The sequence below is a fragment of the Triticum dicoccoides genome, chromosome 4B, assembly GCF_002162155.2.
Source record: "Triticum dicoccoides isolate Atlit2015 ecotype Zavitan chromosome 4B, WEW_v2.0, whole genome shotgun sequence".
Lineage (NCBI taxonomy): Eukaryota > Viridiplantae > Streptophyta > Magnoliopsida > Poales > Poaceae > Triticum > Triticum dicoccoides.
The window spans coordinates 621,207,440-621,222,225 of record NC_041387.1 but is presented as its reverse complement, the minus strand read 5'-3'; the positions used below and the strand labels follow the sequence as shown (position 1 = coordinate 621,222,225).

The 14,786-nt window shown below is 54.0% G+C and overlaps 1 long non-coding RNA gene across 1 annotated transcript; it reads right to left on the bottom strand.

Moving 5' to 3' along the window:
• Window positions 1-13,364: 13,364 nt before the first annotated feature.
• On the bottom strand, window positions 13,365-14,786 carry LOC119294051. Its single transcript, XR_005143314.1, has 4 exons — window positions 14,705-14,786; window positions 14,580-14,624; window positions 14,233-14,329; window positions 13,365-13,426 (listed from the first exon to the last, which is right to left on the bottom strand). It is a non-coding gene; the product is annotated as an uncharacterized LOC119294051 (long non-coding RNA).

Below are 14,786 nucleotides of genomic sequence, written 5' to 3'. Positions count from 1 at the left end.
CTCTCTCTCACGCACACAGCAAGCTTTACCCGGCGCACGTACGCCACCGGCCGCACGAACAGCCTCTTGTTTTCTTTCGTGAGCACGAACTCAGCCACGCCAGACTACAATGAGTACACGGAGGGCCTTTTATACCCAAGCTACACACACCAGGCTAGCTACCACACGCAAGCACCAACGCACTGACTTGGCTCGCCGCTGCACTCGGCCACCACTAACAGCACTACTCACACGAGCTAACTAACTCAGCCATGCATGCAACTAGAAGTAGTGCCCACGCAACGCCCGCCCTGCGCTCCTCAGCTCCCGCGCCTGCCGCGCACGCACGCCGCCCGGGTTGAGCGGCGCCCCTCATATCCAGTCCAGGTTGAGCACTTTGTTTTGATTTTTAAATAATTAGAAAATAACACTCTTAAGTTCTGAAAAATTCTTTTTTTTCTACAAGTTCATATGGATGCATATTACGTACACATGTGTAAAGTTTGCTGATGAAATAAGTAAAGACGTGAGCTCATCCCTCTAACCAAATATATAGGGCCTAATACGTTTTTGAGGTTACCCTTGACCATGGTTAAATTAATAATATATGACATGCATATTACACAAAGCATACCGTCAAATTTGTATGTGAAAGGTGATTCTAATGATACAATTTTTATAACATACATCCCATATATTATCGGTTAAAGGTAACTTCGGAAAACTTATTAGCCCATATATATTTGGATGAAGGGAGTATACAAATACGACAAGATCTTGATGAACAGTGTCACATTTATGTCTCACATGGTTACTTATTTCATCACACAAATTTTCACATATGTAATGCAGATCCATAGGAACTAGTATATATTTTTTTTAAAACTTCATAATACCATTTGACACTATTGAAAATATAATGTTCACTGGAGCACGAGCACCAATGTAGTTTATTATGTATAATGGCTATATATGATTTGTATTATTATAGATTGAGAATAAGGACGCGGAGGGAACACAGATAACTACTCGCTCAGAGGTGTGGCCCTAGAGTCAAAGCTCTAGATACATTCCCAAATCATCTCTTATTGATGTAGAGATCAGGTTATAAATTTGAACATGAAACACTATGTACAACGTTTGTATTGTTGACTCTGGATAAAAATGCATGGCCGCTTAGTTAAAAAAAGGGGGGACTTTACGTATGTGCCATTATCCAGTTCCCACATTCGGTATCTGCCACTAAATGTTCTAAAACTATGGCTGGGCGGTTAACGAGCTACACCCCCCTGCACGCTGTCTCCGCGACTCACAGTCAGGTCATCCCTCATTCTCGATTAATCATGTGCCACTATGTATGTTCACGCCTTAGTTGGGTCTCCCTCGATGGGTGGCTCCCACATATAAAACCAACCAACCAAGCTAGTAGTGATAGCTCTCTTAATCATGACATAGCACTGAAATATCCTCTTAATTTGGACCATTATGACGTGAGCTCTCTCATCGAACTAAACCCGAGTGTCTATGTCCTAGCTTGGGGCATCTACTGATTATTGAGTGTTAACTTTCAGGTACCCGGTTGAAAATACTATTCCACTATCCTGCTCAAATGTCACAACCAAGCTCATGAATCCATCAACAAGCCACAAGTCTAACTACACAAAGAGGGAGGAATTTTTGTTCCGATAGTATTAATGTGCTTATAATTGAACATTATGGTCGTGTTTTGGGCTTTATTAATTTAAAGCTGGCCAATTTTGGTGTCTTTCTTCCAAAAATATGTTCTCATAAGCCTCGCCACGTAGATACTCTCATCTTTACAAGTGCAGGGAGGAAGCTAAGAAGAGGATTTATTTGATGCTTGATTTTGAGTATGTGCATCCCTAAACATAGGAATTTGTTGTACATACTCGAAATCAAGCATCAAATAAATGAATTTCTTGCACAGGAATTTCGAGTGTGTGCATCCCTAAACGTGGCATCTACAAAGGTTATATATGATTAGTATTATTATAGAGTGAGAATAAGGCTCGAGAGGGAACATAGATGACTTCCCCGCACGAAGGTGTGGCTCTACAAAGAGTCAAACCTCTAGATACTTTCCCAAATTGTCACTTATTGATGTTGGGATTACTTTTAGTAATTTGTACATGAAACATTATATAAAATGTTTGTAGTGTACACTTTTGATAAAATGCATGGTTAAACAAATCATCTGTTGTACTCTTTCCTTGTGCATGTCCTTGGTATCCTTCTTTTTCTCGAACACAAGCCAATACATGTCATGTTGTATTAGAAGGAGAATGCCGAGAAGATGCAAAGTTAGCAAAGCCAAACAAGCCAAGATCTGCAAAGCTAGCAAGCTGTCGACGTTCTGGGAACGGGGGTCCCCAGACTTGCCTGTCTACGGCCTGCGGCGTGGCTCAAGGGGCGGCCCGGCGTGGCCCATCTTCATCAGCACGAGTTCAAGACCCTCGCGAGGGGCCAAGCCTCGTGGGGCGGGCGACAGTAGGCTTCCTCAGGCACGACCTCGTCAGGCTGGCTCGCGAGGAGGCGGAGAGATCAAGGCGGGGTACCTCACGAGGTGCCCATGATGCAAGCCATGACGACCAAGGGCGCCAGGCGGGCGCCAGGCCGCGTAGTGTCCTCTCTTTCCTCTTTGGTGCAAAGGGAGCAAGCGCAGGCGGGGGCATCAAGCAAAGGCATCCATTTCGGTGCAACAAGACTAAGACCAGTAGAACGGCAGGATGGAGGTCATCATGGAGCCCAAGCCGGCGTCACCACCAGAGCCTTTAGCAGGCGAGGACCAACTTTAGTCAGGATAAGTGTACTAGATATTCCCCTTCAAAATGGCCAATTGTTGGCGCCCTTGCCGCTCAATATTTGGCAGGAGGCCCAGGTCCTTTGCCTATAAATAGGACTAGCCACCACAAGATAGGGACAAGAGGATCCTCACCAGGAAACGAATAGAGAGAGGAACGGACCGACCGATCGAGAGAGCGACTGAACTCCCCCTAGTAGTTCATCGCACCAGCCAAGAACAGACCCTCGCGATGCTGTTCTTCCTTGTATTGTTCATCATCAGCCCAAGAGGCAATCCACCACACCACACACTGGAGTAGGGTATTACACCACAATGGTGGCCCGAACCAGTATAAACTCTGTGCGCGTGTTGTTCCCTTTGATTGCTTAGATCATAGCGAGGCGGTGAGGTGCAGGTAGGCAGAGGGTGAAATCTCCGCGCGCACCCTAGAGTTCGAACCTAGAGGGCTGCCGGAACCCGAAATCTGACATTTGGCGCGCCAGGTAGGGGTGCGCTAGAATACGCCTTCCGCCGCCCTGTTCTTCACCGACCATCGCGTCCATGTCAGACGCTCGTCGGGCCCGCGCCGAGCGCCGAGCCGCTCTCGCTTCCTGCGTCGCCCAGACGGCCCCCATCGGCGGCCATCCCCGCCGTTCCCCGTCGCCTGCCGTCAACGCCGCCATTGGCCCGGCGGGAACGAGCAGCAAGCATCGTCCCAACATCCATCCATGAGGTGAGACGGCCACACTGCCACCCCCTCGCCCGGCTGGTTCTTCGTCCCGCGCGCCCCACGCGGCCATAGAGGCTCGAGCTATGCTCATTGCGGCAAACGAGCTCCTGCGCTACCGCCCAGTCGACGACGTCTATGAAGAGTGGCTCGACCGCGTCGCCGAGCTCGTCCGCGCCGCAGGGGGCTCCCCCGCGCCGTCCTTCTCGCTGCACTGCGCCCCACCCTGCGCGGGCAATGAAGCTCCGGGGGCGCCTCAGCCACCTCCTCCTCAAGAAGGCGCCCTGGCCCCAAGGCGCATGGCCCCTGGACGGAACCCACCCTGTCCGGCGCTAGCGCAGCAAGAGCGGAGCTGCCAGGAGATTCCTCGCCCCCAAGAAGCTGCCCGAGTGCTCCCTGCTCCGGTCCGTCACGACCACGCTCCTATCCCAGCGCGCCAAGACCCCGCGATGCTCCCAGCTGCAGCGCATGGGGGCCTGCAAGACCAAGCTCCCCTCACCAGAGGCCTCCCGTGGCCATGGCAGGATGCCGCGCCTTCACCGCCGGGCTGCGCAGCGTCTTGTGGCCCTGCAAGTTCAAGCCAGACCTGCCTCCTCGCTACCACGGCACGGCCGACCCTGCGGAGTTCCTCCAGCTCTACGAGCTGGGCATCGAAGCCGCCAACGGGGATGAGAAGGTCATGGCGAACTGGTTTCCCATGGCACTCAAGGACGGGGCCTGCACCTGGCTCCTGAACCTGGCGCCAGGCACGATCTCCTCCTGGGACGAGATGCGCACCCGTTTCATCGCCAACTTCCAAGGTACTCGCGACCGGCCACCTGCCGTGAGCGACATGCGCCGCATCAAGCAGCAACCAGGGGAGACCCTGCAGAAGTACATCCAGCGCTTCAACAACGCACGTCTCAAGATTCCCAAGGTGACCGAGGAGGCCATCATCTCGGCCTTCTTCGACGGCGTGCGCGACGTCAAGATGAAGGAGGAACTGGCGATGCATGAAGATCTATGCACTTCCTTGGAGCTGTTCAACTTCGCAACCAAGTGCGCCAGGGCTGAGGAAGGGCGCCTTTCCCTCCTCGAGCTGCCAGCCACTGACCCAGAAGAGAAGAAATCCAAGGCCAAGGACGTGAAGCGCAAGGGGGCTGTCGTGCTCGCGGCAGAACCAGACACCAAGCTGGGCAGAGATTAGCCCGAGTCTTTCAAGGGCAGCTGGTACTGTGTGTACCACGACCTCCACACACACAACACCAACGAATGCCAAGAGCCCCGAGCCGTGCAAGAAGGAAGGGTCGGCCGACGCCCCGACCGCAATGATCGTGGCTATGGCCGAGGAGGAGGAAGGAACACATGATGCTGGGAAGACCGCGACCCTCGCCAAGGGTGGCGCGACCGACCTCGCGAGGATCGCTGGCAGGATCAGCCTCGCGAGGGAGACTGGAGGGATTGGCCTCGCGAGGATCACCCGCAAGGGAACGCAGGCCTCCCTCCATTGCCGCCACAGCCAAGGAGAAATGAGGACCATCATCAGGACGAGGGGGCTGGGGGCTTCCAGGAGCCGCGCGCGATCGCCTGCATCCTGGGCGGAGCTCAAGCCCCAGCCTCTCAACGCATCTTCAAGCAGTTTGCCCGCGAAGTGAATGCAGTCCTCCCTAAGCTTGAAGCCATGCACCCCCTCAGGTTCGGCGTGCGCCATCACGTTCAGCTCAGCGGATCAGCTCAAGTGCGCGGCCACAGCCGGAGTCCTCCCAATGCTTTGCTCCCCAGTCATCAGCAACGTGCAAGTCACCAGGACCCTCATCGATGGCGGGGCAGGGCTCAACGTCCTGTCCGTAGAGACATTCAACAACCTCCAAGTGCCTTACGATCAGCTTCAGCCAACCAAGCCTTTCTCCGAAGTCACCGACGGCTCCATAGTTCCAATTGGGCAGGTCCGCCTCCCTGTCACCTTCAGGGCGCGCAACAACTACCGCACCGAGCTCATCGACTTCGACGTTGCCCACATTCGCCTGCCGTACAACGCCATCCTCGGCTACCCAGCTCTTGCCAAGTTCATGGTCGTGACTCATCACGGCTACAATGTCCTCAAGATGCCAGGAAGCGGTGGAGTCATCACGGTGCCTTGTCAAGAAAGAGACGCGGTGTGCTCCCTGGAATAAGCTTTTCAGGCCGCATCACTTGAAGACCCAAATCGCGGGAGCGGGAGGCTCCCTAAGACCGCCCCCAAGAAGAAGAAGACATCGCCAGGCCCGACCCCTCGAGAGGCAAGCCCCTCAGGGTTTGCGCCTGCTCAGTCGGCACCTCCTTCTGTTACATAGGGAGGTGCGCTTGGCGCCCTCCTCAAGCAGGGCTCGGGAGCTCCCACCTGGAGGGCCGCCGACCTTGCTAAGGTCACGAGGGAGGCGCTTGGGCACCACTTGGAGGCGTGTTTCAGAACACGTTTCCCTCAGGAAGGAGCAAAGCAAGGAGGGCCAAACCCTCAAGAGTTCGTCAGTCAAATCACACGGGAGTTGCAGGAGTCAAGAGTCATGAGTGGCAGCCGCTGCTTACCCGCCACAGCTCCCCATCCAGGTGAGGATGGCGGGCTGCGCGTCTGCATCGACATCCCAAGGCTCAACCGAGTTGCCTCTCAGGAGCGCTTCTGGCCCTCACGTGTGGGGCGCTGCGAAGGCCCACCCCACAGCTACGTTCGCATGCCCTACGGCTTGCCGAACGCGGTTGCGGTGCGCCAGCGCCTAATGAGGAGCATCCTGGAGGCTCAGGAGGCCAGGCGTTCTGCAGTCCTGGCGGAGATGGAGATGGTTCGCGAGGAGCCACCAGCACCTCCGGAGCCTCCCGAGGCTCCTGGGCCTGGGGGCTCGTGAAGATCGGCTCCCGCAGCCCGCTACGTCTGCTACTTCAACACCCCTTCATCGTCAACACTATCAGGTGACATCTTTCAAGTTTCATTTCCAGCTGGGAGCGCCCTCAGGGCTGCATCATTCCCAGGCCGCGTGGGTTCGTCCCTGCAGCGTGTATCCCTTTTGCTCGTGTTTTTAGCTTACTTTGTTGGGGGCTCCCCTCGGGCTGCATCAACCCCAAGTCGCTCGGGTCAGACCCAGCAGCGTGTATCCCTCTTGCGTTTATTTTCGGGCCATGCATTCGACCCATCATGCTTGTTATTTGGTGCCTGTCCGTGGCACCTCCTCTTCCTAGATGTCAGCAGCTTGCTCGTTAAAGGGGGGGTGCCTGAGCATCGCGACTCAGGGCTCCTACCGGCTCTCCAGCCCTCACCCTCTGGCTTTGCCCATGGCATCGCGCCCCGACAAACCAGCGATGGCTGAGACCAGCTCGAGGGCCGGGACCCGAGGACGTAGAGCGTCGACATCTAACCAAGCTTGCACCTTAAAGGGGGGGTACCTGAGCATCGCGACTCAGGGCTCCTACCGACTCTCCAGCCCTCACCCTCTGGCTTTGCCCACGGCATCGCGCCCCGACAAACCAGCGACGGCTGAGACCAGCTCGAGGGCCGGGACCCGAGGACGTAGAGCATCGGCATCTGGCCAAATTTGCAGGAACACAGCACAAGTTAAGGCCCAGTGCCAGGCGCAACCCGCCTTGAGGTAGGGCCCCGTGAGTCCCGCGCTGGCTCATGGGTGCCCAGATACACCTCCTCATGCCCTACCGTGCCGGCCACGTGTCAGGGTGAGGCTGTATACGCCTCGGGGGCTCCTCCCGGAGGGGAGCCCCCTCCCACGCACCAGTGGAAGCACCATGCTCCGCGCTGGCTGACGACACTGTCGAGGAGAGGCTATGCCCGTACACATACGAAAGCTCTATGCTCCGCGCCGGTGACAAACAACTGAGGGTGGCCCTTGGCCGCATCAACCTCATGGAGCCCAGAGCTCAGTGTCTGGTCTCATCGCAACGCCTCCCCTCGGGAGTGCCGCGCGAGGGGGCTTGGCACGGGGCCTGCGCCTGGGTCACTCCCAGACGTACGCCACCCAGCCAGGCCCCTCGGGCCTGGTTCGTCGCGCGTCTCTCCCCGAGCGGAGCCAAGGTACGAAGGCCATTTGAGCGTCAAGGGGGACTCCTGAGCATCACGACTCAGGAGCCTAACTGGTCACGTAGCCCCTCACTCCTTAGTTCCAAAAGGCTAACGGCGGTTGAGGTATGCGCGGGGTCGGGCTCTGCAGACGTAGAATGGTAGATTCACCCACACATCTCACCACCCTACTTGTTGTTTGTGCGCCAAGGGGGACTCCTGAGCATCGCGACTCAGGAGCCTAACTTGTCACGTAGCCCCTCACTCCTTGGTCCCGTCCTGGTTTCCGGTCGGGGCTAATGGCGGCTGAGGTATGCGCGGGGTCGGGCTCTGCCAGCATAGAACATAAGCAAGTAGGAAGAACGCAAATTTCAAGGAATTCAAAAGCAAATATTACAGTCCATAACTGTTATCATGACACCAAACACAAGTTTAAACGCCTCCCCGAGGCATGATGCATGTTGCAGAAGCTGAAAGCAGGACAAGAGCCACGACGAAGTCATTTGTTGGCGGCGGAGCTGCGCGGAGCGGGTTCACCTCATGGGGCCGCAGGACCGGCAGCGCCTCGCTTTGGCTTGATGCTGAAGGCCCGGAACTTCGACAGCAGAGCCTCCGCACGACCCTCCACGGCCTCAGCAGCGGCAGCGGCAAGCTCGCCGCTCACTGGCTCCAGCAGGCTGTCAAGGTCGGCGTTGGGGTCGCGAAGGTAGACGTGGGTAAGGACCCGCGTCAGCGCTGCAGAAGACAGGACGCGCGCCTCGGTCTCAGCCGTAGGGCCTAGGCCAAGGGTGACATCTTCAAGAACACAGACCATGAAGGGGAGAAGCTTGGCGGGGCCATCCTCGGAGCCGGCCAGCGGGCTTTCTAGGCCGCTGTCATAGGGCGACTTCAGCAAGTCGCGAACCTTCACCTCCGTCTCCGTGAAGGCCTCGCGGTCCTCGGCAAGGACCCGCGCCTTGCCATCCAGCTCAACCTTCCACGTCTCCAACTCCTGCTCCAGTGCGCCTAGGCGGTCGCGGCGCTTGTTAAGCTTGGTATCTCGGTCCTTGATGGCTGCCTCGCGAGCCTTCAGGTCTTCCTCCTTATCTTGGTGGATGCGGACCTCCTCAGCAAGCTGGTCCCGCAGGCCCTCCAGTTCACTCTATAGTGCCTTGCAACGACCTTGGGCATCAGCCGCCTCTCCCAAGGCGGCGTCTCGAGCGGCCTTAGCCCTGAGGACGGCCTGCTTCTCCTCGTTGCAGGCCGTCGAGGCCTGAACCAACGCCGCTCGAATCGAAGCATCAGAGCGAATCTAGCCAGAAGCCAGCTCCAAGCGCCTGGCCACCAAGCAAGGGTCGACGCTCAGAAGATCTTGCCGCAGCCGGTTCAGTTCGGCAGCGGCGCGGTCCAGGATGGTGGAAGGAGTCGAAGAGATAGCAGTTGGTGGAGTAGGAGGAGAGGACGGCAGCGTAACCACAGCATCCTGAGGCAGGACCTGCTGCGCCCCAACATCTGTGGCGATGGCATCAGGCAAGGATACTTCAGGAGTCGCTTGGGCCATGGGGGATGAGCTCGCCCCAGCCAGCTCCACCAGGCCTCGCGAGGATGACTGGGCAAGAGAGGTCTGTGCTTTGTAGCCACCTTCTTTCGTGGGCAGAGGCGCTGCCCCGGATGGAGCCTCAAGAGCCCCCTTCAGTTTCTTTGCCGCAGGTGCCAGCCTAGCCAAGAGATACAGACATCAAGCCTCAACGACAAAGCAAGGAATAAAACAAGAATCAAGCACTTATTGGTCGCCGCTCGCGAGCTCGAGCAACCTCCGGCCATACTTGAAGCCCGATAGCCGGCTGCTGGGATCAGCCTCGAGAGGCTCGGAAGCAGGCGGCACGTCTGAGGATTGCCTCGGAGCCGGGGCAGACCCGAGGGGGACCAGCCCAGACCTGGCCTTCTTCGAGATCGAGGGCAACCTCCCGCCGCCCCGCTCGTCATCATCCTCGTCGTCGCTCGGCGGGAGGCGGAGAGCGCGGGGCCTGCGCCGGGGGAGAGGCGCTCTCGACTCCCCGTTGGTAGCCTCGGAGTCAGGCTCCCCTTCCCGCTCCTCTTCTTCCTCCTCTTCGCCGGAGTCGCGGAAGGACACGTCCATCGTCGCCTGGACCACCGGGTCCTCGGGAGCCTCCGTGGGCACGTGCCCGTTCCCATTGAAGACGGGCATGGAGTCCACCACCTTCTCCCAATCATCTCGAAGAAACAGGGGCACAAGGGCGCCCTCCAGCCTCGCCACGTCTCCTCCGACCAAAGATTCGAGGACCGCGGTCAGGTCTTCATCGTCCAAGACTGCGGGGCTCAGGCGGGGCCTCCACAGCGGAAGCGAGTACTTACAAAGCGGGGCCACCTGGTGCTCCAGGAACTCCCTCAGGAGCGACGCACCAGTCAGCTTCGCCGCTGACATGCTGCCCGGCCTCAGATCTGCGTCCATCTTCTCCAACACCGGCTTCGCGCGGGGGTCCACGAGTTCCGCGCGAGACCAATCATCAGAGCTCGTGGGCTGCCCCGTGGGCATAGTCAGCCGAGGGTGGATGCGCCTAGCATCTACCAGGACCCACTTGCTCCTGAAGCCTTCAATCCTCTTCCCAGGCTTCGAGATGGCGTTGGAGCCGCCATACGCGACAAAGCTCGCGCACGCGGAGATGGCGCCACGAGAGGGCCGGAGGGAGAAGTAGTGGCGCAACAAGGCCACTGAGGGCTGCACTCCGACGTGAGCCTCGTGATAGTAGGCGAAGATCGCCAGAAGAAGAACATAGTTGGGGTGGAGATGCAGAGCTTGTAGGTCGTAATGGCGGAGGACAGAGAAGAAAAACTCGGAAAAGGGAGGCACCAGACCGGCAGCAATGGCGCTTACGAAGAGCGGATAGAAGGTGCTCCCTCGGGCCTCAGGAAGGGCGGAGCCGGCCTTGAACACCTTCGCCCCGTCGATGCCGTGTGCCGCCACCATCCGGCGCATCCGGTCAAGGCTCGCCTCCGATACGTTCGGCGAGTCCAAGGCAGGCGAGTACGAAGATTCGGCCGGGGTCTGGCGAGGCGCCATGTATTGCTAGGGCGCGCGGTCAAGGTAGATCTGAAGCTTTCGGTCACAGGAAGGAGAGCGCAAGAAAGGGGATCTGGGCAATGACTGGAGGAAGCAAGGGAAGCAAAGCCTAGGCGGATGTCGCTCTTTTGTCGATTCACGCAGTTGTGGAGCCGTCCACGTCCAGTCAACCGCCACGCGGCGCCCGGGGCCGCAGGATGTTAGGGCCCGCGACGCTTCGCACTTGCCCCTTCGCCTCCCTGCTCAGCCAAGTCCAGGCACGCCTCAGGCCCGGGGGCTACTGTCGGCGTTCTGGGAACGGGGGTCCCCAGACTTGCCTGCCTGCGGCCTGCGGCGTGGCTCAAGGGGCGGCCCAGCGTGGCCCATCTTCATCAGCACGAGCTCAAGACCCTCGCGAGGGGCCAAGCCTCGCGGGTCAGGCGACAGGAGGCTTCCTTAGGCATGGCCTCATCAGGCTGGCTCGCGAGGAGGCGGAGAGATCAAGGCGGGGTACCTCACGAGGTGCCCATGACGCAAGCCATGACGACCAAGGGCGCCAGGCGGGCGCCAGGCCGCGCAGTGTCCTCCCTTTCCTCTTTGGTGCAAAGGGAGCAAGCGCGGGCGGGGGCATCAAGCAAAGGCATCCATTTCGGTGCAACAAGACGAAGACCAGCAGAACGGCAGGATGGAGGTCATCGTGGAGCCCAAGCCGGCGTCACCACCAGAGCCTTTAGCAGGCGAGGACCAACTTTAGTCAGGATAAGTGTACTAGATGTTCCCCTTCAAAATGGCCAATTGTTGGCGCCCTTCCCGCTCAATATTTGGGAGGAGGCCCAGGGCCTTTGCCTATAAATAGGACTCGCCGCCACAAGATAGGGACAAGAGGATCCTCACCAAGAAACCAATAGAGAGTGGAACGGACCGACCGATCGAGAGAGCGACTGAACTCCCCCTAGTAGTTCATCGTACCAGCCAAGAACAGACCCTCGCGAGGTTGTTCTTCCTTGTATTGTTCATCATCAGCCCAAGAGGCAATCCACCACACCACACACTAGAGTAGGGTATTACACCACAATGGGGACCAGTATAAACTCTGTGTCTCTCGTGTTGTTCCCTTTGATTGCTTAGATCATAGCGAAGCGGTGAGGTGCGCGTGGGCAGAGGGTGAAATCTCCGCGCGCACCCCAGAAAAAAGAAATTAAGGAAACAAAACTTAACTAGAACAAAACAGAAATAGTTAGCAAGGGTTAGCGCTGAATAATTGAGATAATTGTCTGGAGGCCTAGAGTGCAGATGTAGCCTCTTTAATAGTTCTTTTTGAAAAGTCCACCTTGTTGAGTTTGAACAAGTTTATTTAGAAAAATATTAAACTAACAATACCAGATAAAAAATAATATGATGTGATGTATCTTATGATATTTATTAGGTATCATAGACTATAGATAATTTTTCTACAAACATCATCGAAGTTAATCAAGCTTGATATTCCTACAAGTTACATTATATACTATATAGGAAACGCGCCTTGGCGCATGGTGCCTGGCTCAACCAATTATCCAAATATATAAACAAAGTATATATTATTGCAAGAAAAGTTACCGAGAATGGATCAGTGTAATGCATAGAAGCGGAAAATTGCCTTTATAGATAACATGGTTGTGTCAAATACATGGCATATGTCCAGACAACACTAAATGGGCAGTGCAATCAGTCGCACCAAATGCCCAGCAGCATTTTGGCACCAAAAATAAACCAACACGACAGGGCACACATAAAATATATTTCAGAGGTAACAAATAGCACACATAATATAGACAACTGAACCATCATATGAATTTCTAAAAGTAAGATGCTTGTGATAGTAATGGTTCAGTTATGATAGACGATTCGGATGGCATGTCTTCCAAATGCCGAGGTCACAGAAATGGTAACATGATTTACCAAAATCAAGTCCTAATGCTTGTGAACAGAAACGATATTTACTGTCCGTCTACAACATATGTGTTTGTGAGTCTATCTCTCCTAGCTGGAACATCATTAAAATCGTCCACCCAAAATAAATCATCTTCGTCACCTGGCTCTTATGTTTGCAAGTTCGTCTTCTCCTAGCTAGAACATAATTACATTTAGAAAGCCCTCTCATCCCTGCAGAATAGTGAACATGAACAAACTGGACGATTATATAAAAGAAATATTTCTTAGACCCACTATATACGGAGAAGCATCGACATACAATCATAATAATTATATTCGGGTACCAAATAGACAGAGCAACAGATATGGATATTTCCATGAAGCTGGAAAGAGATGTGTACAAATGTTATGTGTACACTACCAACTTGAGTATCAGAACCAAATGTGGATCCGAACCCACTGCAAACAAACTACTTTCACATTCTAGTCTGCACAACAATCCAGTCACTCAAATCTATGATATAGTTGCAGGCTATGACATAACTACAACCACTTAAGAAAACTGGAGTAGGGCACCAAGATGTGGGTTACCTGAAGCGGAAAAGCTAGGAGGAGGGAGCACGATCATGCCAACCCGAAGTCTGCCTCTGCAAGCTGCACAATGCCATGTTGTGGAGCAGCAGGATGAGCATCTCGTTGTGGACGGTGGCGACAGCACCGCAGATGGCTGGACCTCCTCTCCTCTCTCTAATGCCAGCGCACCTTCTACCGCGTCCAAAGGAACGGCAACGGCGCCACAATAATCTCGGTCACCATGTCATCTCTGTGGCCCGCACTCCTCCTTCGCCTGCCTGGTCCCGATGGGGAGGAGGAGGGAGGCGCACACATGCGTGCGAGGAGCACTAGAGGGAGTGGATTTTAAAGCTTGAATCAACAATTCCATAACTGTACAAATCCAACATGAATAAATATCCTCCGCCGCTTCACTAGTATGATAGTTGACTCAAATTTGGAATACTAAATAGGCAATTTGCAAAGAGAGACGCATATGGGTCTTGTAAATTGGCAGAACCCTTTCAAGCATAGAAAGCTCTGTTTTATCAGTAAGCTTCAGTTCAGGAGAATCCAGAGGATCAAGCTCTACTAAAATGTCGCCTATTGACCTTTGTGCCACCTCAAGCTTCTACATAAAGAACACTCTCATATTTTCTCAACAGGTAATCATACAAATAATCTAGTTGATTGTGTTTGATACAAAGGACATTCATGTTAGCAAAAAAGTAGCAACACCTATGGTATCCGTTGAAGGTAATAACTACCGCAGGCAAGATCGAAAGCGCGCCTTGACACGTGGTACCTATCTTAGATACTGATCAAGCTTTTGGTATTTCAAAAGAAGTACAGGAAGCAAAACAATTGCTTGCATCCAACGCATATACACGGACTTTAGTTTTTACTTCGTGAGAAACAATATGATGTATTAGTCACTACTCTGATGTAAAAGAGTCAAGAAAGTCCATCTTGCTCAAAAAATTGAAATAGTCAGGAACACACTGAAAACCTCCCTCCCTCCCTCTCTTTCTCTCTCTCACTCAACTGTGGCCTCGAAGCAACCATAAGATGATATTAAAAACCTTAGGGTCCTCTTTTCCCTTCCTCAACATGTACCAGAGAGATACATATATTCAAGCAAAGAACCTTTTTTTTATTCAGGTAATAAATTGTTGGTGCCCTCAAATCTGAAGTTTTACCTTTACTTGAGGATGCCTAAAATCAGGTTGAAGATGGTCCTTGGCTTCTGAACTTCTTTTTATTCCTCCTCCTTACGGTTGATGGTCTCCTAACCTCCTGCGCCGAGCAAAGGAACCAAGCAAACGAACTGAGCAATGCAGCGTTGAACTACACAAGAAGAGCAAGTCAGGGGAGGAAATCTAAACCAAATTGAAGCACAAACTCAGTAAATAAGTCACCCACAACAGGGAAATGCAGCTGCTCTAACACTAACATGAGAACAAAAAGAAGGGTTCGTCCATAGCTGCAAATGCAAATGAATTTGCTTGCTATTGTATGGCAAAAAGCACTGGATAGATTATCTTACCCAAAGATGCAGAACTGCAGCTTAAGATAAAATTAGCAAGGGAACCTGCAAACAAACCACAGTCAACATGCCAGTTTTATGTCCTCTCATATTTTTCATCTTTGTCATCTCAAGCTTTGATTTACCTTAAACAACACCTCCATGATATAGTTGTTCCAGATAAATAATCCAAATTGCATCTTATACAATGGGCCATATAAAATCTAG